This window comes from Lacerta agilis, chromosome 5, assembly GCF_009819535.1.
Source record: "Lacerta agilis isolate rLacAgi1 chromosome 5, rLacAgi1.pri, whole genome shotgun sequence".
Taxonomy (NCBI): domain Eukaryota; kingdom Metazoa; phylum Chordata; class Lepidosauria; order Squamata; family Lacertidae; genus Lacerta; species Lacerta agilis.
The window spans coordinates 39,844,061-39,869,112 of NC_046316.1; the positions used below are offsets into that span (position 1 = coordinate 39,844,061).

General features: G+C 42.8%; 1 protein-coding gene across 2 annotated transcripts in view; it reads right to left on the bottom strand.

The window, feature by feature from the left end:
- Positions 1-25,052, bottom strand: part of DOCK1 (dedicator of cytokinesis 1) — a 355,108-nt gene that overhangs the window by 150,213 nt on the left and 179,843 nt on the right. The gene's annotated exons all lie outside the window — the stretch shown is intronic.

The following is a 25,052-nucleotide window of genomic DNA, read 5'->3' on the forward strand; positions in this document are numbered from 1 at the left end:
ATCTTTTTTTAAAAAAATTGCAGGCTTTGGGTGGAGAAAACAGGTCTTGCCAGCTCACACTACAAACTTAAGATGCTATGATGTTTTAAACTGGCTGCTTATTATTTTATTATTAATGGCTATTTTACGTATGCTATGCCCTGAAAGGCAACCTAAAATAGTTGCTTAATTTATTAATTATGGACTCTCTTTCTGGCATCATCTGCTGTGAAACCAATTTATATGTGGTGCTTTTAAAATACTGCCTTTGTATATAACTTATCCTTTCCTGTTCCCGATATTCCCAGAACCCTTTCTATAAACAGCAAGCAAGTATACACATCATGCCCCACTTTCCAATTTAAGAAATGGAGGGCTGAATTTTGAACTGACAAATATGTTTGGTGCTATCAACAAAAGGGGCTTTTATTCAACTTTGTTTCTGCATTTTGTTACCAATTAAAATGGTAGCTTGAGATAACTTAGTGTTGTGCACTCTGAAGCACACCCACCTTTTTATTGCTTTAACTTGGTTGATTTCATTTGAACAAAGCTATGTATCTTTTACTGTCAAGCAGATGTCAGAACTTTAAATTGTGACACTTCAAACAACTTTGGAGAGTTCCAGGGAATTGCAGAGCTAGCTTTGTGAAAGATAAGGACATAACATTTACCTTTCAAGTCTAGTGTATACTAAAATTTGATACCTGACAGCTGAAAAATAAAAGAGTCATTGTCACTTTGAAATCTGAGTGTGTAGTGGCCAACTGACTATTGACCTGTAAGTTGTCCTCAGATTCTCTCAAGCAGCAGTCTACAAGACAAATTGGTCACTCAGACCAGTGGGAAGCAGGCTATATAACAAAATTGAATAAAAACTGCCTGTAAAAACACCATGACCCTCCATGCAGCCTCCAAATGAACTCTTCCAAGCTGTAAACAGCCACTGATCACTATTAATTCCTGAAAACTTGAAGAAGCCAAGATGAGCAAAACAAAAAAGACGTCAGACAGAAATGGGAAGTTATCCCTCCCTGCTGCCCAGCCTCTCTCTTCTAAATAAGGAGTATAGAATACTCAGATAAACCAGCCTTTTCAAATTAAAAAAAAGCAAAACACATGATGCTGAGAAAGAAACTGTGCTCAGTAGAACTCAGTGAGACAAATTACTTTCCTCCATGATCCACGTGGGCACTTGAGAAAGAGCGGTGGGTGAAGAGAGGTTGACAGTTTTCCGTATTTTCTTAGGTGCCATTCCATGAGATGGATGGTACCAAAACAATACACTGCTACAAGTGTGGTACAAACTGCACTGGATTTTAACGGTGCTATTCTATACACATCAACTATTCAGAAGCAAGTCCCACTGGGTACAGTGGTACCTCGGGTTACATACGCTTCAGGTCACAGACTCTGCTAACCCAGAAATAGTACCTCGGGTTAAGAACTTTGCTTAAGGACGAGAACAGAAACCGCGTCATGGTGGCGGCGCAGCGGCAGTGGGAGGCCCCATTAGCTAAAGTGGTACCACTGTATAGTGTTGCAGCCTCAACCAATTGCGGTTCCATAATGGCTTCCAAAACAGAACACATCAATATTATCTAGTATATTCAAAAACAGCCTCAAGTGAAGCTTTCTATCCTGTAATTCATCAACAATAGGAATGGCTGCCCTCCAGGAAGCCCAGGACTGCAGGGCCCAGTAAGCTGCCTGGCCCCTAAGTGGGCTGTATTCTGAGCTGAGTGAGAACCCCTAGAGGCTTCAAGGTTTCTAGAATGCATAACTTTTATCCAGTTTGTTGTCATTCTGACAGTAGTTACCTTGCATTACTTAACCACCAATGTAGTGTCTATCCTAAAAAATACATGAACTAAAGAGGAAAATGTTAACTGCTCTCTTAATACCTAGAATGTGTCACACTTTTCTCCTTCAGATGCTGGGGGTTAGACAATTACTGTATGATGAAATGATGAAACAGCGAAATCACCTTCAGCTTAGAGGCTGAGTTGGGTCACTCTGATGAATGATGCACAAACTGATCACAGCAGTGTATCAAACAATTTAGGGCACATAGTTGTGAAGCAAACAGAAAAAAGCAATAATAATGTTGATATTAAAATGTTTCACTGATGGCACCCATTAATTTAAAATAGATTCTCTGCTAAATGAAATTGACAGGATAACACTTTCAGAGATTAAGTGGGAGAATACCTAAAGAATGCACGAATTATTTTCAAGTTATTCTGTTCATCGAAAAAGAACTCGTTTCATAACCGCCACTTTCCTAATGGATGCTAAACAAAACATTCCTGGTAAGTGTTATTTTTGCACAGCTGTTATAGTTAATCTCTCTGGATTCAATTCTGCCTGGACAAAGTGAAAAAGTTGGATAATAAAAAGTGACCTAGTTTCTCTATATAAAATATCTGACTTTAGAACAAAAGTAGAATATCAAAAGCTGGAATTTAAATGCAACAACAACAATCAAACACACATACACCTTTCCCGTCTGCATTCCCTATTTCATACTTCACAAGTACACCCCAGGGCTCCCATGGTGTGGGCTGGTTGCCCATACTTGCATGCCAAAGACTCACACACAGTAGCTGAAAGCCTGTTTCAAATGTGTAACTGAACATGTGGAATGCCACACTAATAAGCATGTTGTGCTTGCTGAGGATCACGTTTAAGATCTCGTCTCAGCGAGTGAGTTGCAGCTGAAAGGTTCTCTACCACAGAACTTATATAAGATAGAAATCCTATTTTCAGTCTGTGAGGCTGGATGTAACATTCAAAAATAAATTGCTGCACCACCATAGTTTGGGACAATGAAGAGGATGGAAATATGCGAAGGTTCCATGGCCTTCCGCTAATCCCGCAGGACTCAATTACTACAACCAAGTCTCAAGTGAATTTTGGTGGCTGACAGGTCATTTTATTTCTCTATTTATGCATTCTGATTTATAAAGCTTGAGAAACAAGGAGAAAAGAGGTGTAGCACAGGATAAATGGGTAGCTGATGCATTGGCTTGCTATATCTTTGCCGTGGTCAAGCACCTGTTGTAGCAGTTCTGAACTACCTTGCTCTGTTTAGATCCTGCCTCTCTTCACCATACCCTGTAATCTCTGCCTTGCTCTTCTTTCTGCTTTTATTCAGTGTCTAGGCTCCCGTTTCAACACCTTGATCCCTCTTTTGCTGAGTCTTATTAAGCTATTCTCGCACCTAGCTGTATTAGCTGGAGGAGATTCTTGAGAGTCCCATGGACTGCAAGAAGATCAAACCTATCCATTCTTAAGGAAATCAGCCCTGAGTGCTCACGGGAAGGACAGATCCTGAAGCTGAGGCTCCAATACTTTGGCCACCTCATGAGAAGAGAAGACTCCCTGGAAAAGACCCTGATGTTGGGAAAGATTGAGGGCACAAGGAGAAGGGGACGACAGAGGATAAGATGGTTGGACAGTGTTCTCGTAGCTACCAACATGAGTCTGACCAAACTGCGGGAGGCAGTGGAAGACAGGAGTGCCTGGCGTGCTCTGGTCCATGGGGTCACGAAGAGTCGGACACGACTGAACGACTGAACAACAACAAAGCTCTATTAGACAAAATCACATGTGATTTTGTTTTGCCTCCTTTACTCTCATGGTAATGTTCATTTAGAGTTAACAGCCATGATATTACTGTGCAACTATCATAAGCAAAGGAGTACACATAGTAGGGCTGGGCAATATATCAATATATCGTCTAAAACTGATTTGAAGTTCATGTTGTGATAGTGGATTGATGGCTTTTGACTTGGCAATATATTGCGAATCCTGATGTGTGTGTGCTATGCAAAAATCACAATGTGTGAAAAAACATGAAGCCAGCCAATGCTTCTCTTGATTCATGCAGCCCCTGTTAACTCTGCTGGCTCAGCTCTCCCCTGCCTCATGCAGGCGGGCAGCAAATTATAAGAGTAGGCACCAGCAAAAATCACTATGCAGGAAAAACTGTGAAGCCAGCCAATACTTCTACCTAGTTCCATCCAGTGCTTTTTTTCTTAAAAAAAATGTTTAAGGGTACTCTCATTTTCCTATTCATATTGAAATAATGCCCCTCAATGAGGCCAAACTTAGATTCACAAAATGTTTAGGGGTATGTGTACCCCTGCGTACCCCCCCCCCCCCCGGGGAAAAAAGCACTGGCTCCATCCTTATCTATATATATAAAATGCAAGTGTCTCTGCGTCCAGTCCCTGTGTCTCTGGGTTTGCGCTACTGCGCATGTGCCCCAGGGACACAGGGATTGGATGGAGGGACACCGGGCCGGGAGCAGCGTCGGCAGTTCAAGCGGGGCGGTTGAAATGGAACGGCGGCGCGCCAGAAGAGAGGGGAGGCCGAGGACGGAGGCCACACTGCTGCTGTTGCCGCTGAAAGCCGAGCCTCGAAGGCTAGCAGCCCAGGAACAGCACAGGGCAGCCCGCCCCGTGGAGCGCCGACGTTCCGCTTCAACTTTGTCGTCGTCCCCACCCTGCCAGTTTCCCCATTGAATCCCAGTTGCTGAGGGTAGAGGTGGCGCGCACACAAAGAGGCTTTGCTTCGCCGATGCCGGGCAAGGGGGGACCCCCCTCCCGCCCCACAAAGCCCAGCCCCTGGGTCCAGGGATGCTGCCCCATCTCTCTCCCTCCCCACCCCACACTCTCACCCAGAAGGGCTCGGAGCCGGCCGGGCCCCTGCAAAGCCGCTGGACGTCCATGGCGGGCGTCGACGTCGGGGCTTGCCCAGCCTGGCTGGCGAAAGCTCTGCCTTGCTCGAGGGAAAGGAAGAGTCTGAGGCCCGGAGCTGGCGGGGGAGGACTCGGCCGTTCAGAGACAGTAAGGGGGGAGGGAGGATGGGAGGGGGGAAGGGGGGAGAGAGGGAGGGAGAGGGGAAGGAGGAGGAGGCTGCTGGCGTGTCGTCCGCTGGCCCAGAGCGAGAGGGAGGTGTGGGGGGCCACACCTCTTCTCCGGGGATCCCTGCTTGCAGAAGGGAATCCTCTGCAAGCAATACTAAAAGTGACCTGTCTCTTCTCCACACACTTCAGCAGCGCTCTCTCTCTCTCTCTCTCTCTCTCTCTCTCTCTCTCTCTGTGTGTGTGTGTGTGTGTTTGTATAAGGGGGGGGGAGAGAGAGAGAGAGGAAGGCTGTGAGAGAACTGGAGTGCCAGGAAGAAAGAGGGAAGGGACAGAAAGAGAAAAGGGGAAACAGGGCGAAGGATGTGTGAAGGGCATGGCAGGACTGGGAAACCAGGTTGGTGGATTTTCTAACCCCCCCCCCCCCAAAAAAAGAAGAAATGTTTTTTAAAAGTGAGTTTTTTAAAAAAATTCACCACATATGTTCTAGCGCCCGTTATTTTAACGGGCTGAAACCACTAGTTTCAAATATCATGATATATTGGCATATTGCAAAGTTTAGCTGGTGATATATTGCAATACTGAAAGCCGTGTATTGCCCAGCCCTAATGCATAGTAGCAAAATTGTGTGTGTGTGTGAATAAACACATGCAAACACACACTCATGCCTGTACAGATAGATACTTTGCCCATTAGGAAAGGTACATAGTATAAAATGGGAGGCGTAGCCACCGTCGTCGATGACTTATGGCTGGGGACTGGTTTGGTATGTCAGCTCCCCATTAGGGAGGGGCTGCTTTGTGGGCGGGGACCGGGTCTCCATAGCGACCCTGGAATGGGCGGAGGTAAGCCGCCCACGTCAGCAGGGTCCCCGGCCGCATCTCCTTCAGCCCAACCAATAGGGCTTGCATAGGGGCGTGGCTTCGCCCGCTTAACTGTTGGTGCGGCCGGGGATGCTGCCTTTTCTGCTTCCAGTTGTTGGATCTCCCAGCCCGCCCACCCTCTTTTTTGTGGTTCGACTATGACTTGCTATGATTTATGTCGGTCACCTGGTTGTTGGGGTTGGGTAGGAATTTTTCCACTCGGCATAACTGGGTCAAGCCACGTGGTTTTCACCTACCTAGTAGCAATCATCACAACTTTGTGAGGTTAGGCATTGGGTAAGCCTTTTATGGGAGGGGAGGTTGTTTCCTCCGCCTGCCCCTCCACAGTAAGGGTATCCCGTTAAAGCAGTGTTTCTCAACCTTGGGTCCCCAGCTGTTGCTGGACTACAATTCCCATTATCCCTAGCTACCAAGACCAGTAGTCAAGCGTGATGGGAGATGTAGGTCCAACAACAGCTGGGGACCCAAGGTTGAGAAACACTGTGTTAAAGGGATCCGGGGGTGTGGTTCCTGTCCGAAGCCTGGGCGTGGGCTAGGGCCAAGACACATCCCTAACAGTGACGGGGGGGCTCATTTGATGTACATCAGAGGGCTCCCCCCTTCCGGTGGTTAACCCTTCAAAGAGACTTCCTGCGGGTGTGCAGGAGTCAGGTTTTAGTCTTGCTTCACCCAATTGCCTAAGCCAATACCGCTCACATCTGTAACCAATAAAGTTGTGGCCTTAGTTATTCCATTAACCCAATATACTTGTTTTCGTGTGTTTTATTCTGAGGAAGAATGTGTTTTATTCTGGGGTCTGGGTCCTTGCCACGCAAAAGAAGGTGTCAGGAGTAGGCTCACACACAAGTAGTGTACTGCTCTTACTGTTCTTTGTGTAGCAGAAAATATAAGAGCCACTTACAAGATCTCCTACTGTAGATAATGGCATCAATGTGCTTCTAGCATCGCTTCAGGGCTTTGTTGAATCAGTGCCCTGACCATCTTATCAACAGAAGCAAAGCCTCACTGAGGCACATATTTTAAAAAAAATTCCACCAAAAACAACATAAAGAGAAGCCCAAAAATATTGATCTGAGTAAACAACATAAAGCCTAGAACTCCTACATTCTAAGCCTAAAAGAACAATTCCTCATAGAGCCTCAGGCAAGTTCTTATGTTCCCTACCTTAAGCTTCCCACTAGAAATCATTAATACCACTACTTCAACTTACAATGTTATGAGTAAAAAATATATTACTACACCTATCACAACTGCTTTGAAGGCAAAAGGCACTATATAAATCAGTGCTGACAGTCAATCCTAGAGGAATCCTACAGAAAATATGTAGAAGGGTGTGATTCAGAATGTCAGTACTGCAAAGAGTTTGCAATATACAACACATACAGTGTAAAATCATCCAAATGGGGCAAAGTATGCATAAGGCATTATCACATACACAAACCAGCACAATAAAAACATTCCCTTTTGCATTCCTTCCCATTGATGCTTGTACTGGATTTTCAAAATGCTTGCTAAAGCATTGCAGTTGTATGGATGACACATCATCTGGGACTTTTAACTAATAGACAAGTCTTTGTGAACCAAAGAGCTTTGCGGGGATTGTTTTTGAACTCTTTCGCATATGCTTCCACAGAGACATCTGTAAGCTTCATATGTACTATGAAAACAGCATATAAAATATGGCTGTAATTTGCTCTACTGCTTTACTTGCTTGCCTCTGCATATACATTGATTGCATGTATTGTTGAGACAGAAAATGCAAGAAAAACAAAGCAACATGTTTCCTTTCCGTGGAGGAACTAGTAACATTGTGATTTGAGGCTTAAATTTCTCAGTAGAAGGTATGACAGCGAGACAGATTTGCATGTCCCTTTAAGCCCACACTTGATACAGCTGTAAATTTTTCACAGATATGATGACTGAGCAGGTATATGTTTGTGCATCTAAAGAGGACCCATTTCTTAAAACACCTGTACTAGCGCACAATTCCACCATGTTCAGTGGCATGGTATTTTTTTTCCAAAATGACACTAGCAACTGGTCCACCCATGTTTACTGTCTGAGTAGTGGATGCTCTTACGCATTCTCTCCCTCCCTCTCCCTATATATGTATGTACTCATGTATGTGTGTTTGTGTGTGGGAGGGGGCTCTTAAGGATGTGCTGCTTCTTGCTTGCTTTCCCCTCAGAGTGCACAGACTTGTGAATAGTCCCTAGGAAGGTAGCAGTGGGGTTCTACCTGGGGGCTGACAACAGCTCTCTGTCCTGGACTTCTCTTTTGCTGCTCTTTGAGGCTGTTGGGTTTTCTGGGAGATAGGGGAGCTGCTACCCTGCCATATATAGAGTAGCATGCTCCCCATTTTCCCAAGTGGTGAGAAGTTCCTGGGGTTAATGGTACCTCACTCCAGTTTCCTTTGCATGGGGGAGAAATGGAGACTTTTGGTTGTTGCTTAAAAAAACAAATAGTTGAGTTATCTGTTTATTTTAGTTTAAAAAATATTTACTTACAATATGTATTTTTATGTATTTGGGTGTTTGATTTTCGTTGTTGTGTATACTGTGTATATACGGACAATGACAATAAATAAATCTTATCTTATCTTTTAACATTTACAACCCTCCAATGAGCTGAAGGCAGCGTAGATGGTATTTCCCCCTTTTTGTTTTAACATCACCACTGCGAGATGTGTGGGGTATTAGGGGAGGGGCAGTACCTCTGGTGGAGGCTACATTGTGCTCTTTCTGGGGTATTTTGTCCACCTTTGGTCCCCACTCTGCACTCACCTGTGGCTCCTAGAAGCTGTCAGCATACGACAGTGACCACACCCAGGAATGGCTTCAACTGGCCAGCTAGATCAGGTGAAGGTAGCCAATGGGACTTCACCCCCCCCCCCCGACGTGCACTCCACTGTCTCTTAAGGCAGACAGCTGCCAACTGTTAGGCATGAAAGACTGACCCAAGGTCATTCAATGAGCTTCATGGCCAAGTGGAGATTTGAACATGGGTATCCCCAATCTTAGTCCACACTGTAACCACTACATGACACTGGTAGCTCCAAGAATGCAATAAATTTGCAAGCCCACATCAGGTTCCCAGAGAAAAAGGCCATAAATTCAAGGTGCCTTCAGCCAACTCACTCTCACTCTCTCTGCCACTGTACTTTACAAACTGCAAACTGCCTGTCTACACACACACACACACACACACACACACACACACCTGTTCCTTCTCCAAACTTTGATGGGTATCTTGTTCCCATAGAGAGGGAGATTGCCAACTCTCATCCAACCATTACTGTAGTTCCCATCAGCAGATTATTCTGGACTATTAACCTGCAATCTACACAGCAAAAGAATGGTGAGGCAAGAGTCCCTAACAATATAAAAGAAGATAAAAAACACTAGCCTCAAATGAATGCTGCATCACCCCTTATAGCACTCATAGTGCTCTAAGTTATAGTAAGTTTGAATTTTACATTCAAGTAGTTTCCAGCAGTGCACCATTGCCTTGGTTTATGGAAGCGATTATCCAGTTGTTTCCTTCCCTGTTTATAGCCAACTGGAAACTGGAATTTTGGGACACAGGTGGCTAAATTCTAAGAATGCACATTTCCATAAAAGCATATTTTTATTTTTATTTTTAAAAAGTTTATTTAAACTTTCCTTCAATTGGAATAATACCTCAATTGAAATGAACAGAGTGATTAAAAAAAGGCTTCAACCTGAAAATTCTGTGGGAATTAGAGCAACTCACTGCTGAAAACCTTGGGACAAGAGAGTTTTCAATTGCGGGCTGTCCTTTGCTACTCACCAGGCCTTTTTGGGAGCTGCAGCCTTTTTCAATCTGCCTACATATTTCATTTTGCATTACCACACTATTTAACTACCCTACTATTTAACTACCCTCAACATTACCACCTTTTCAAAACCATATATATAGAGAGAGAGAGTGTGTGTGTTTCAGTGGTTGCTCATGAGAAATCAGGCAAACGCAGAACTTATAAACACTAAGTTCTTTATTGTGCAGATATTTACAGTGGAGCTAAAATAAAGATGTCCAGCTCATCCCTCTGCAGAGTCCGGGAATGTCCGTTTCTGGTTTTTTGCCCAACATAAAAGGCGCGGGATCCTGAACCCCCACCTCCCCCTCTATGTCCTTCCTCCCTGCTAAAATGGGGCGATGGAAAGGGTCCCTCTTCCCCTCTTCCCGCTTGGGACAGAGGCTCTCCGTCCCTGCCACAGCCCCTGCTCCCACTTCCTGTCCCCATCTCCCCCTCCCCACTGGAAGAGTGGTCGCTTCCTCCACTGGGGGAAAATGACGAGCTGCTCAGCGGAGACGGGGGTTCACGATACTGAAAAAGCCCCGGCACCGCTTCCAGCTCCGGCGAGGGCGGTTTCCTGACAGTATATATATATATATATATATATATATATATATATATATATATATATATATATATATATATATATATATATATATATACACACACACACACACACACACACACAATCCCCCGCCACAGTTGTACTCCCACAAAATAACTGAAAATACCCCTTCAGAACTGGACTGAACAGATTTTACCCTGCCAAGTTCTGATCCAGAACCATAACAGAAATTTTCAATATTGTCTTTTCAACAAAGACATTTTCAGATAAATAACTACAAAATATTATGTGAACAATATTCTCCAATATGTTTTAATGTTTTCATCTGCTTCACATATCACTACATTAATGCTTTTAAGAGTGACCTTTCTCTTACTTCAATATTGCTCTACAGAAAGATAAGGTGGCGTATCAAAAGGATTAAATTTTAAAGTAGAAATGGGAAATTATGCCTATAATTTAGCTTGTCTAAAAGTATAAAGCCATTTTTAAGAATGGAGCATTCAGTACACGAAAATCTTATTCAGTGGGTTATAGAGTACGTTGTTATCATATCCCAGTTATTAACTACAGAGTTCCACAAGTAGAATAAACCCAAGGATGGTTTTAGTCAACTAGCATCACTTGCTTTAATGCAGCCAACAGTTTATTAGACGACGTATGAAAAATGTTCTTGCTCTTTTTTCCATGTATCATTTTCAAGTGCAGATTTGTGGGGAGGGAGTGTCTCTAATAAATAACTTCAGCTCATTTTGAGCTGCTTCTTCTTTCCCTTTGGGGAATGCTGCTGCTTTTCAACTGGGCTTTCCCCCCTAAACTTTTCTGTCAAACATGAAACAAAGAATGCACTTTTGTTTTCATAAAGCTCAGATCAAAACCAAACTGTGCAACTGAGACTCATACAAATTGAATTGAAAAACAGACTCAGCAAATGCAATAAAAATTCATACCACATTACAGACAGTACTTTTTTCATTCAGGTTTAGCAGCGAATCTTGTTTTTAATTTTGCAGTGTTAACGCTTCACGGTAAATTAGTAAATGAATTATCAGCATCATCATCAACAACAAAAACAATAAAAGTCACAGGTGAGAATGGCTCTTTTAAGAGACAAATGAAATTGCAGAATCCTTTCCCAAGGAGAAAAGCCTTCGAAAAGTAAGAGTTGACACATAATATGACTATGGAAAGTTTAAAGTATTTAAATATGCGAAAACCTTGAGGCCTTCAGAATTCTCTTCTGCACTGAGGACTCACCAGGAAATTAGACAGCGCCATCTAGGACTGCCCCAAGGCATTTGCTACCTGAGGTGAAGGACAAGATAGCACCCATCTCCCAGCCCATGTACAAAATCTAACCATAATGGCAGCTGATTCTTACTTCAACACTGATGAGATCACTAATTGGCTTAGGTGGCACAGGGCAAGTCTACTGGCATATACAGTTCTGCCCTTCAAAGGCTCACTGGTGCACCCTTCCTAGGAGCATCTGTCACCTGAAGCAGTTGCCCCAGTCTACCTAGCAGGAGGGCCTGATCTGGCACTATCTTATATCAGAGGAAAAATTATTTTAAAACAATACTAAATAAATTCAACTTACGTTCACCCCCCGAATCACCTATTAGACACCTTCCCTCATTAACTCAACCTTGTGGGTTGGATTTTCCCGGAATCCACTTCTAGCAGTTATATGATCCTTGGCATAAGATAAGACTGTTTACATTGGTTGAGAATCACTTACATGCTTTTATTTCTAAATCCCGAAGGATCTCAAATGTACTCTAAGAGGGTGGGGAATAAGACTAAAAGATAGAGAAATTCAATATATTCCACAACTAGTCCACTAGACAGCCTTATGGAGTTTGGGAGACTAGCACTAAACAACTAAGACAATTTTCTTTTTCAGAGATAAATTTAACTTGGCTATAAAATTTAAAATGTTGCTTTACCCTGTAGCCTGTGGCAAGCTTCCTTGCCTTAATTATCTAGGAATAAATTGACTAACCCTACAGCTTTCCAAACTGTGTGTTAAGACGCGTTAGCGTGTCAGCTGCAGTAATTAATAATAATAATAATAATAATAATAATAATAATAATATATTTATACCCCGCCCATCTGGCTAGGTTTCCCCAGCCACTCTGGGCGGCTTCCAACAGATATTAAAATGCAATAATCTCTTAAATATTAAAAGCCTCCCTAAACAGGGCTGCCTTCAGATGTCTTCTAAAGGTCTGGTAGTTGTAAATGTGTGTTTGTTCAAAACATCAAATCTCCGAAAGTACTGCACCGATCGCTTTGAAATTTTGACACAACGTTGGGTTCCTTTCGTGGACTGTTTTTATGCAAAAATATTACATAGAAGTCACACCAGCGACAGGTAAAAAGGAAAAAACATACTTTTTTAGATCCTAACCAATCCCCTAGTGAGCACCATGACATCACAATACTACATAGCCACATAGCCACCACCATTGTCAATGTAGTGACATCACATCACATACAGGCTATACAAGGTCAGACAGCCCAGGAGGAGAGAGGAGAGGGAGATAGGGGGGATTGGGAGAGCGATGGTCTGAGGGGGATCTTGGAGGCGAGATCCTACCCACGTCAGAGGGAAGGCGAGCACAAACTACAGAGAGAGAGAGTCAGTGAGTGGGGTCGTGTGTGCAGGGGGGTGGAGCCAGCACTTTTACCGGGACGTCCATTCTTGGGGAGGGGATTCTGCCCCCACTCCCCTGTGTGTGCGCGCGGGGGCGGAGCCAGCTATTTTGGCGGAAAAATGAAAGAAGCCGTTTGGGAGGGAGGAAGAAAGGTGGGGCGTAAAGGAGGCAGGCGGGAGTTCAACGGAACACGTGGCCGGGAACAGCTAGTACTGTTATACATTTGCAGGAGACCCTAGAAATTGATAAATGGTAGGATTATGATTAATTGGGATTTCAATGAAAGTACAGGTTTGCAGAACTGTGCCAGGCAAGGAATCCCTGGGCTGACTTTTGCAAACCAGGCCAGCCGGTCTAGTAAATAGCAAATCTGTTAACACACCTGAGCTTGCTGGGCACACGACCCAAGGAGAAGTGGGGATGAGCCCCAAAGGTATGGTGGCTACACAGCCTATGGTTTTAAAGTCTCTAGCAGGCTTGAGCTCACATGAGGCAGTAACATAGTGAGATTTATTTGGTATTATTTGTTTACAGCATCACTGCATGTGACCCTTTACAAAGAGGTTCCTTAAACTCCTTTAATTTGACACAAGGAGGCAACAGCGAAAGGTTGAGGGTCCAGGGTGGTCCCAGAGTCCTGCTGAAAAGCATAAACCTGAATCCGACACTTTAGACTTCTGGGTTCCCTGGCATTTCCCATATGTAACCTCTGTGACAACACAGGGCTTCTGTTTATATTTTCCTTTCTGTGTCCCAGGTCCTCAGACATGCAGGACACAGCGGCTGCTATGGCGCTGTAAAAATGAGAAAGCTACACTTGAAATTGTGGTATGTTAATTCCATGGGGAATCCGTTCCTGACATGTGTGAGCCTTGATAAAAAGGTTCCTGCCCTGTGGGGGCTTACAATCTTTAATATGACACAGGGAGGGAACAGAGAAAGGTTGAGGTCCAGGGTGGATCCTGAGTCCTCCTGCAAGACATAAGCCAGGGGCTCTGAGTTTAGACTTTGGCATTTCCAGACATTTCCCACCTGTAACCTCTTCCTCTGTTTTTATTTTCCTTTCTGTCTCCTAGGGCATAAGAGAGTTTTTCACCGGCCACAGGAGACACCCCTGACCGTTTTAGTAGGTTAATTCCATGGGGAATCTGTCCCCCACATGTGCAGGGAGGTCGTGGCGCCGACCTGAGTGGTTGGGGGGTTGCAGGCCCGTCTCGCCCCAGCCCCTCGCCCCCTTCCTTCCAAGCCAGGGGTCAGGCCAGGCAGAAGCAGTGACCATTGGCAGCCGGTGGTGACGTGGGCATGGGCAGCATGGCAGGGGGGCTTGTTCTGTCCCCCTCCTTCCCTGGGTCAGCTGGCCAGGCACCCTCACGCTCAGGCTGTCCCTACAGAGGTTTGGGGGCTTCTCTCCCTGGGAGCCCTATGTCTCCACCGCAGGAGGGCCCTGCCTCCACTGGCTTGCCTGCCCATGGGCTGAAGCCTGTCTGCTCTTTGCCATGCAGGAGAAGGAGGGATGTGGCTGGGGGGAGGCAGCAGAGGGAGGAAGCTGGGAAAGCAGACAGGAGGAGCAGGGAAGAGAAAATATTGAGGGTGATGTGCCCCAGAAGAAAATAACTGAGGACGGTCCACGGGACCCCTGTCCCCTAGAGAGTACAATGTCCTTCTTCACTCACAGGACCGTAGGTGTGTAGGTGTGTAACGCAAACGATCCTCACACTCCTCCCAGGGCTGGAAAAGGGTTAGTTTAACCTCCGCTTTGATAGTAAAACTGAATTACTGTGTCATGAAATGATGCATGTCTAAAACATGTGTCACCAACATGAAAAGTTTGGAAAGCTCTGCCCTAGTCTAAGTAAGTCTTCACCACCCACTCATATTGCCGTAATATAGGAAAGAGGGAATTGTGGGAAAACAGGTTACTTGCTTTACAATGAACCCTTTGAGGGCTGTAGCTATGTGAGTGAGCCCATCAATCTGTCATCTCAGTAAACAATAATTTAGGTCCCTGTCCAAATTGCTACTCTGTTTTTCATCAAAATCTCAAGAAAACAGTAAAAGAGATTTAAAGGGGAAAGGGCACTTTTCCTCTGTAGCTACCATGCAACAGTGGTGTTACAAGATTGACCCAAAGCTATATTTGGACATTTTTATATTTACAGGTCAGACAGTCCTCTTTCAAATACACCCCAGAGAACTCACTAAAAAGCAATATTTTTTATCTTCTTATATTGGTGTAACTTCCCAAAGTTCACTGAAATTAGTCCTTATTTTACAATTTGTGGTCTGGGGTGGGGGATAAGGTACCCTTTTGATAGATATTAAGTTGCTGGAGAAGTGAGGGGGAAGAAAAATGCGATGCATTTTCACCAAGATAACCAAAATCGAAAAGAAAATTAGATGTTCTAGCAAGAGAAACAGAACTGTGAATAAAAGCACTCAGTGTTGTAAACGCTGAAATGAAAAGTTTTAAGAAATATCTCTGGGGGTTTAAACATAAGAGAACGGTTTACTTGCAGCAAGCTGAGCGCTTAAAAAACAAGACGAAGAGATACAGTCAAAGCAGGGAGCTTTGTCTGCTGTGTTGTGCATATGAAATACCATATCCACTGAGATACCTTGAGGTTCCGGGTTCATCTCAGAATGAAATCACCATGAATACCATATTAGCAAATAAGGTGTAGGCATTGGTGACTGAAAAAAAAAACCCCAAGAACAATAGAAGTATCATCTACTGTTGGGGAACTCAACAGACTGCATGGCGACAATTTCTGAAATGTACCCAGAAATTGTTTAACTTTTCCACTGGCACCTGATAAATTTGTCTGGAGGAAGTGAAAAGCACTTTCATCCCGGCTTTTTTTTTTCTCAGTAAAAAATAGGATTAGTTCATTTGGGGACTCTAAAGGAAGATTGCTGTTAACATGAAAAATAAGTGGCATGGTGTGTCACTAGATCCATCCCACATTATTCAAGCATGGGCATGTAGAGAAGGCTTGCTACACTGAAGTTCGGAAAGGAGAGTTGATATGCCTTATTTTATATTACTATCAAAATACCGAGTTGTTTATTTTATGGTGCTTGAACAAAAAATAATATTTTTTTTTAAAGGGAATAATTTTATAGTTACTTTACCCACATGCAGAAGCCACTGGATTCTAAACGTCTACCTATATTACATTTCTCTTGAAAAATACAACTTACGGCAATCAAGACTTTTCAGAATGAATGTTTTTCTGAGTATGGGTAAGAAAGATAGAAGATTTATAGCCATAGGTCCCTCAACATACAAAAGTAATAACAGATTTTGGTCAGTTCAACACCTAGAAAATATAAAAGGTATATTTGGGGAGAAAATAACCAGTTGTTTCAAAATCCAGTGTTATTGAATTTAAACTTCGCCAGACATAACTGATTTGAGCAAAATGAAATAAATTGGATATGATGTTTTAGAAAAGTGTTGTTGGTTTTGCTCTGGGAACAAAAAAAGGGGAGGGGAGTGCTGAGAAGAACAGCTAATCTAAAAGAAGACTGGCTTACATCTAAAGATAACCATTGTGATAGTGTAAAATATTTCTCTTCATGCAAAGAAGGATCCCCAGTTCCATAGATTGCTCATTCCTGCTGCCTCCCATGTTATTCCAGAGGGTTATCCAACCTTCAGGAACAGCTTTTCAGAGGTTGTAGGGAATTCATTAGGAAGGGAAAAGGTGTAAAATGGTTGCATATACTATATGTAGGACTTTCTTACAACCAACATGGACAAATATGGCATCAGGAATTGACATGTCTGGGCATCTGCTCCATCCATGTCTTAGCTGCCCACCACTGACAGAACTGAGCATATCTCCTATGGCAGATCATAGGCTCAGGGACAGCAGAGAGGAAGCACAAAGCTGGTGAGATATTCATGTTTCCCCATCACCACATGCAATCCAGTTCAGCTAGCAGCTGCACCAAGAGTCCAGTAACAGGCAGCCACAGCAATTTTATTTTAAGGGAGCCTAGAGAGCATAAAGCAGGTTTAGCCATGAGATAAAGGAGGATGGCCATTGGCAAGAAGCCTCCACGAAGAAGCAAAAGGAGGAATGACAGATACTCCTAGGGAACATGAGTAGGAAAGTGCTGGTGTGCTCCCCATAAATGTCTGACTGACAAATATGGGAAACAAGGTGCTGAACTAGACATGTCTTTGGTCTGATATACCAGGGCTGCTCTTATGTTCAATCCAAGGTATTTCCCTCTCTTACATTGAGAGAGAGCCATCTTGTGTTTGTATGGGGAGTCCAATGGAGGTGGAACAAGAACCTATTTCTGGTCTCTTGCTTGGACCCACATAAACCTGGAACTAGTCTTGGTACATGTGTAATTTATATTCTTCTATCAAGTACAACACACTGCATGAAAAGTTGTTTAATAGCAAATTCACACATCACTTGCTATCATAATCAATGTGGTAATGTTTTATCACTTGAGAACTCACAACTGAACAGCCTCCACTGAATGTGTTCTGTTTGAGAAGCACTATCCAGTGATTGGAGGGCAGCTCTTTCCTCTGTGACTGCTTAATTTGTAATAGGGGACAGGGTGTCTGAAATACAGTTTAGCCATTATCATTGCAGTATTTTCAGCATATTCTAGGGCAATCTGGTTTGCACCAATCAACAACTAAACAGACCTGACCAGCAGTCTATACAAAATGACAGTCAGTTCTCAAATGCCCTCTAAATTCCTTTGCAACATGCATGCATTCTTCAGAAAATAAATGAATGTGGAAATGATTCGAGGAGCAGGAAAAAAATTAAGTCAACTGTTATAGTATTGCTCTCCTGCAAATCACAAAACCTTCCTCAGACAAAGTCCATATGGTTTTAGTTCCTATACCAATTGCCTCAACCACTTCAAATTTTAACACATACATACTGACATATGGAAAGCTGTAAGGAAGGCAATTTGGCCTCTGGGATGTCCTTTAATTGAAACCATGATGTTGCCCCTCTAATTACACCATCTTTAAATATGGCCTCCTTTATAATCTTTCAATATACCATTACAGGACAAACATAAAAGAGGCCTTTTCCATCTATAAGATCCACGCACCCATATTTCTCATGGTGGTTAAGCAGATGCTTTCTTAGTTTAATAGATGCATAAATTCCTTTTACCTCATCATGTCTCACCACAGTGTTAAAGGCTGCCATGCTGGTCATTGAGGATGAGGAATGATTTGGATTTGGCTTTTACTTTTTTTTATTCTCAACAATAGTATGTTTTTCTTTGTGTTTTGTTGTCACTGAATCTGTTCTACAGCAGAGTATCAAGCCTTAATAAATTCCTTAGCCGTGTGTGTGTGTGTGTGTGTGTGTGTGAAGTAATTTAAAAAAAAACCAAACCACTTGTGCACATATTATTGAAAATGGAACACAAGATGTGGCATATATTATCATCATCATATAACAAATTTAGAATAATTGCTAAAAATATCTTCTATTGAGGCACCGTGACATTTTCTTTCCAGTGTTTCTTATTACAAACATGGATACTGAAACATAAAATTGTAATTTTATGGCACCCTTATGGTACTGGAAGAGGCAGTAGAGTACAATGGCCTGGGCACCACAGCATTCAAATTATGTGACATAAACCTCTGGAAAACCTACAGTGACTGAATATAACCAGATGGCCATGAATGGATGCTGGTTCTGTGCTGAGTCACTCACCAGCATTCTGAGAATCTTAAGCCTGGTAAACATGTGCAGCAAAATGAGGCAGTAGACTCCTGAACTGATAGAGGAGAGGGTGGATAACTTGTAGCCCTACATAAGTTGTTGAACTTTGACTCTCATCAGCCCTAGCCAGTACAGCCTCTAGTTAGGAGCTATGAAAGCTGTCATTCAACAACATTTGGGGGACCATATATGGATAGTTATTTTTATTTTTATTTTTTACATGGGAACGCAATTTTAAAAGTTAGCCCCACTACCACACACACACAGTCAGATGTGACACAGTCCATTTCACCACCTAATTTCTACTGCATTCTGCTCCATACAAAGAACAAGCCTTAGTCTCCTAAACAGCTCTTTCCTGTTTTTATGTATTTTATGTATGCACTCCAGCTGTAGCACACCATGCAATCTTAACACAATTTCCCACATGATAATTCAACAAAAATAATTTTGTGTTTGTTCTCATAGAGCAAATTAGGGAGAGAGAAAAAATTATTATATGGTCGAAAATATTCTGTACTGGAGAATAGGTCTGCAAAACTTACAAATCATCCGTAATGGTGACAAGCTAAATGGTTGCTCAAGAAAGAGCAAACTGTAGTCATTTAGGGTACTATATATCATGCTATTGTAGATTCTTAGATCTTCATTTATTTCCTAACTAGACAGACTGCAAAATAATTTGGATTGTGAAATATTTCACATTTGTTGAAAGTACTGTGCAAGTATTCCTTCAACCTTTAGAGCTACACTCCATTCCTTAGATCGAAAAAGCAGGTTTTGAGATCTAACACGTTTGAAATCTGACATTTAAAATGAACATAACTGAACTTGTATAGAAATAGTGTCCATCTGCCCATTATAAAGTACTGAGGATGCAGGGGAATGGAGAACAGAAGCAGTGGATACAACCCAAAAATAATAAATATTGATAGGGTATTCCTACTTACTTGCTCCTAAGTAAATCTTTCTGTTTTAGGACTTAATCTATAGTAAATCGCCCTGAGACCTCCGGGTATAGGGTGGTATATTAACAACAACAACAGTGTTAGTATATTTAGATTTTATATTAAATATATCAAAGTACCCCAACTGCACGAAATTGTTTATCATAAAGGGGTACAAACTGCTGCACACACTTTGCCAATCTACTGCAAATCATCCAGCAATCTACCAGTAGATCCAGTTCAACCTTCTGCCTACTGCTAGACTAAGCAATACAGAGCTGTGTTTGTTATGAAGATCTTTCAGCATTGATTTACTTATCATATGAATTGAATCCTGGTGAACGGTGTGGCCCTGGGACAGCAAAACTTCCACCATTGAACCTTACTCCTACTCGCCAGGTTCTATCATACCTTGTAGTATTTTGGCCAACGTGATAATGTATTGCTATGTCATCCCCAATCCAGTCACCACCACTAGCATGGTAGATGCATCCTCTGGCACAGCACCACAGCTCTGCACCAAAGAAATCACTAATAGCTGCCTAATGACAGTGCCAGGAGCCTTAAATTAGATTCACCGAGCTGTTCTGCCTACACAGAGATTGGCGGTATCAGGTAATTAGTGAAAGATCCTCATTTTGACTGCATATTTTACAAAGTAATTGACAACTAACCAACCAGTCCACCAATAACGTTAAGGGAAAGCAACATAATTAACTGTTGATGAATCCAAACCACAGTAATAACTTTGCTTTTCAGAACAAGTGTCGAAGGTAACACCTGTGCCATCCCCCATTCCAACTGTAGGCAGACTGCGAAAATTTAGAGCCGGAAACTATGCAACAACAGTAGTGCAAGCCAGCAGCTTATTTAACATCAGCAATTCAGCAATATGAAAATAATTGCTTTCAACAGAACATCTAATGATGTTGCGGGTCCCAGATGATTACAGAAATGAACAGCCAAACACAGTTCATCTCTGAAACAAAACCCTCTCTCTTTCCAATTTAAAGAAACCAAGACTCTTGACATGAAATCAGAACGGCCCTAGTGTTACTGGAGTAACCTAGATAATATTGTAATGCCTGCAATTACACCCACTCTGTCGGAATTGCTCAAACTGTATTAGACTGTAAGTATTAGGTGTTCAAAATAAGACTAAGCAGCACTAAATATCACTCATTTTGATGAATATAAAAGATACTGGCTCCATTTGATTTTGGAAGGTGGTTAATTTAAATTAGAAGATTAAATAGGAATTTCAATCACAAGCAATGATACAAACACGACAATTTTAATACATTTGACATCTACATGTACAGTGCTGATACCTCAAGCTGGCGACTGCTTCCTCTCATGCAAGGACAGAAAAGACTCTCACAACTGGGAATTGAATGGACTGGTGTGATTTCTAAAGAAATCACTAGGGTGCTCCATTTTGTTTCACATTTGACATTGTTCATAGATTTGGAAATGGGAAGAGAAATGTTTCTTCCATTCAGAACTAGCAAGTGATCTTAAATATTTACTAGTGATCTTTTAGCTAGACACTGCTAGATATTGGCCTGGTATGCATGTTGTGATAAGCCAAACTATGAGAGGAGCTGTATAATCACCAAGGCTTTTTCTTGGTGACAGTTCATGGTTAGTTACAAGCCTGAGTTTGGAAAACTTAGCTCATTGTGGCATGGGAGTAAAAAAAGCCCAGGGAGGAGCAAAACAGCTACAAGCCTGTCCATTCCCACAGTCCTGTTAAGCCATAGTTTGGCTTACAAAGTTGTGATGTGCAAACCAGGAGATACTGTCTGCACCCTTTTGCATCATCAATGTGTAAAGAGCTAGATTCTTCTGTTCTTGCTGTCGGGGGGGGGGGAATATACTATGTTTCTGTGCTATGATTTGGTCATAATGCTGCATCTCTTCTTTTGACCTGTCAAATCCAAGAGCTGGGCATCTTCATAACAATTTGAGAAAGGACATTGAAGATGAAGAAATCTGCAGAGGGATTCATTTAGAAGTCTTTATACATCAAATAATGAAGAAGAAGGGTTGCCTTGGCCTTCTAATCAGAAGTTGGTTATCCCTGCCAGTGAACCCAAGAAGGCATAGTGACTACCTAGCTCTGAGACATTTATATGAAACCCAACCTAAATACATTTCTTTGGGGAGGGGGTGTCACTGGAGAAATAGACAGCCTATCAAAGCTGCCTTAATAGACAAGAAGACTGGAGACAGTGACCAGCATTACTGAGATGCTGTAGAAACTGCACAGCAAGATAACTGTGATATTAAACCTTGGAACGATGATAAGAAACTATCATTAACAATGACCATCATTTGGGGGGGGGGCATTCTACACCCACAGGATAACTCTTAAATGATCATGCGGCTCAAGACGCATGATAAACTAGGTGTCCTGTAGATGAAGCAGCCTCCCTGTTCTTATCTTGCCTGTGGATTGAGACAACAGATAACCGACTCCTCATGTGCTTAGAGTTGCAGTGGAAAACCACTGGATGGTGGTGACTCAGAAACATGCATTTCCTGCTATTGCCCTATTTGTTGGAATGCTATTTCTTCTACCAAGGGCACCAACGCCAGGGGCCAAGCACTTTTGGAGCCCCACAATATTGGGGGGCAGCCCCCCAATGTTCCCTACTGTCAGGGGTTGGAGGAGGTCGAGCATGGAGCTGAGCACAGCTTTAGTGACCAGCTCTTCCTCCTCCTGCCATGCAAGGCTGCTGAGCATGAGAGAGCAGGAGCTGCCAGCCACTGCATTTGGCTGTGTCCCCTGGCTCCTCCTGAAATGCCACGTAACATAACAACATGATGCAGCTTCCTCAATCTTCAGGGCAACTTGGCACCTCTTTCCCCTACCATATGGAAAGCACCACCAGTTACCTACTTTATACATCTTCCCCACCCCAGCTCCCCAACATTCCTCCCCCAGGCTTTCCCTGACCAGTAAGCTGACCTTGTCTTTTTATATATTACAATACTTTGCTGCATTTTTGTGCTTTTAGTACTCTTGGTTTGTGTTTTAACTGTTCTACACCACTATAGGTTTAAATAAACGAGTAAGTCCTTCATTTTCATCCTGTGGCATGCAATAAATGTTCACCATAAATGTTCAAGACAAGGCAGCTGCTACCCGATGGATCCACTCTAGTCACTAGAGCATCCAATTCTTGGCAATGCAGCAAATCTACCTCCACACCTACGCTTTAACACTTTTACTGCTAACTCTGGCTAGTTTAGTGTTCAGATCAAGTCATTCCTGTCTGCAGAAGACACCTAACAAGTAGGAAACCATACAACAGAATGATTGGCTGCCATGTCTCTGCCCCAACATTAAAACACATCACAGCGTCATCTTATGGAGATCACCGGAACAATTATACCAGAGGCTGCATTGGGCACTGGAGCTGGCATTATTCTGTGAACTGTGTCGTGTCAATATCATTAAAGCTAATCCTAGCTTCTCTATGGAAAACAATGCAGTGAATTGGATGACCAGGCCTTAAATCTACCCCATAAATCCTAAACCCTGTTCTGCTGACCTGTTTAATGGCTGCCACTGCACAGCAGAATTGATGGCAGCTTTTGCTCCAGTGCAAAGTTTGAACAGCTCTTGGCACCAGAGCAAAGGGGAAGGATTTCCCTTTGCCTTAAAGCTAACAGCACAGCAATGGCACTATTATATGCAGTTACACAGCAAACAGATAAACAGATTTATATTTATCTGAGGATAATCTTAAAGAAGGGGTTGTGGTCTAAACCACTGAGCCTCTTGGGCTTGCCGATCGGAAGGTCGGCGGTTTGAATCCCCGCAACGGAGTGAGCTCCTGTTGCTCAGTCCCAGCTCCTGCCAACCTAGCAGTTCGAAAGCACCCAAAAAAGTGCAAGTAGATAAATAGGTACCGCTCTGGCAGGAAGGTAAACAGCGTTTCCGTGCACTGCTCTGGTTTAGCCAGAGGTGGCTTGGTCATGCTGGCCACATGACCCAGAAAAACTGTCTGCGGACAAACGTTGGCTCTCTCGGCCAGTCAAGCGAGATGAGCGCCGCAACCCCAGAGTCGTTCGCGACTGGACTTAACTGTCAGGGGTCCCTTTACCTTTACCTTTTAATCTTTAAGAGACCAGCCTGAAACACATCTCTGTGTTCTACATATCCAAACCACAACTAATGATTGAAGGCAATCACTGATAATCACCTTCCACTGATCCTACTGTTTAATCATATATGAGGAGACCACTAATTCACCCCTACCCAGCTTCCAGAGTATGAACTACAGGGAGCTTGATCCCCCTCTCTGCATGAAAGGACACTCTGCTCCAACTCCAAGTTACCTGGACCAGAAGAAAGGCCTATGCTGGCCTCTACTACCATAGGCCGTAGGCAGTAGGAAGCTATACATGTGCCTTCCAGGAAGAACATCATGACAAGGGGAAAAACCAACCTGGCACTATCAATTGCTCCAGCGCTTGCTTTTCTCTTCCCTACTATTTCCCTTTTCCTTTTGCATTGTATTATAGAATCATAGAACCGTAGTGTTGGAAGGGAACCTGAGGGTCATTCTATTCCAACCCTCTACAATGCAGGAATCTCAATGAAAGCACCCATGGCAGATGGCCATCCAACCTCTGAGTAAGAACCTTCAGGGAAGGAGAGTCCACAACTTTCAGAAGGAGTCCGTTCAACTGTCAAACAGCTCTTACTATCAGAAAATTCTTCCTGACGTTTAGTCAGAATCTCCCTTCTTGTAACTTGAACCTGAAATCCTTTTCGCATGCACTACCGGCAAGCCAAGTGTCTCCCATCTTATAATTGAGCAGCTTGTTATTCCTGCCTAAGTGTAAACCTTACATTTGTCCCTGTTGAAATTTATTGCGGGGGGGGGGGGGATTTTCCAATTTGTTAAGTTAAGGTCATCTTGAATTCTGATTCTGTCTTCTGTAGCTACCCTTCCCAGTTTTGTGTCATCTGCAAATTTGATGGGAATCCCATGTATGAAAACATAGGTTTGTGGGAAGAGACTGTGCTATATTTAAATGTAACTGCACTTGTTAATTTTTAGGCATGTTATAAATGTTACAATATAGTAACACACTTGAGAAAACCGAACAATGAGAACAAAAAATGATTTATAGTTTAAAAATACATGCACATACAAACCCCAATCAACCAGAAAATGCAAATTATGCAGAAATTTAACTGATCTTTACAATGCATTCAAAATGCCACACTGAAACCTATGCATATACATAACTCGTATTAACGGTACAGTCATAAACCCACTGACTATTAAGTCCCATTGAACTCAGCCAGATGTACGCCTTAAGAAAGCTTGCTTTAGATCTTATTGCCCATGTCAGCAACGTCCTACTGGAAAATTAGTGGAAACCTGGGGTGGTTTATTAAATTCTGAAACTTATTGACTTTAGGGGTTTTTCGTTTAAAAAAAACAAAACAATTCTTGACTACTTTTTACACTGCATGTGTATAATTGGTGGAGAAACATCCCCCCCAACTCAATGTCTCTCTTGCATCCAAAACAGGTTAAAAACCCCATCCTTGAGAACTGAGAAACTGTAGCAAC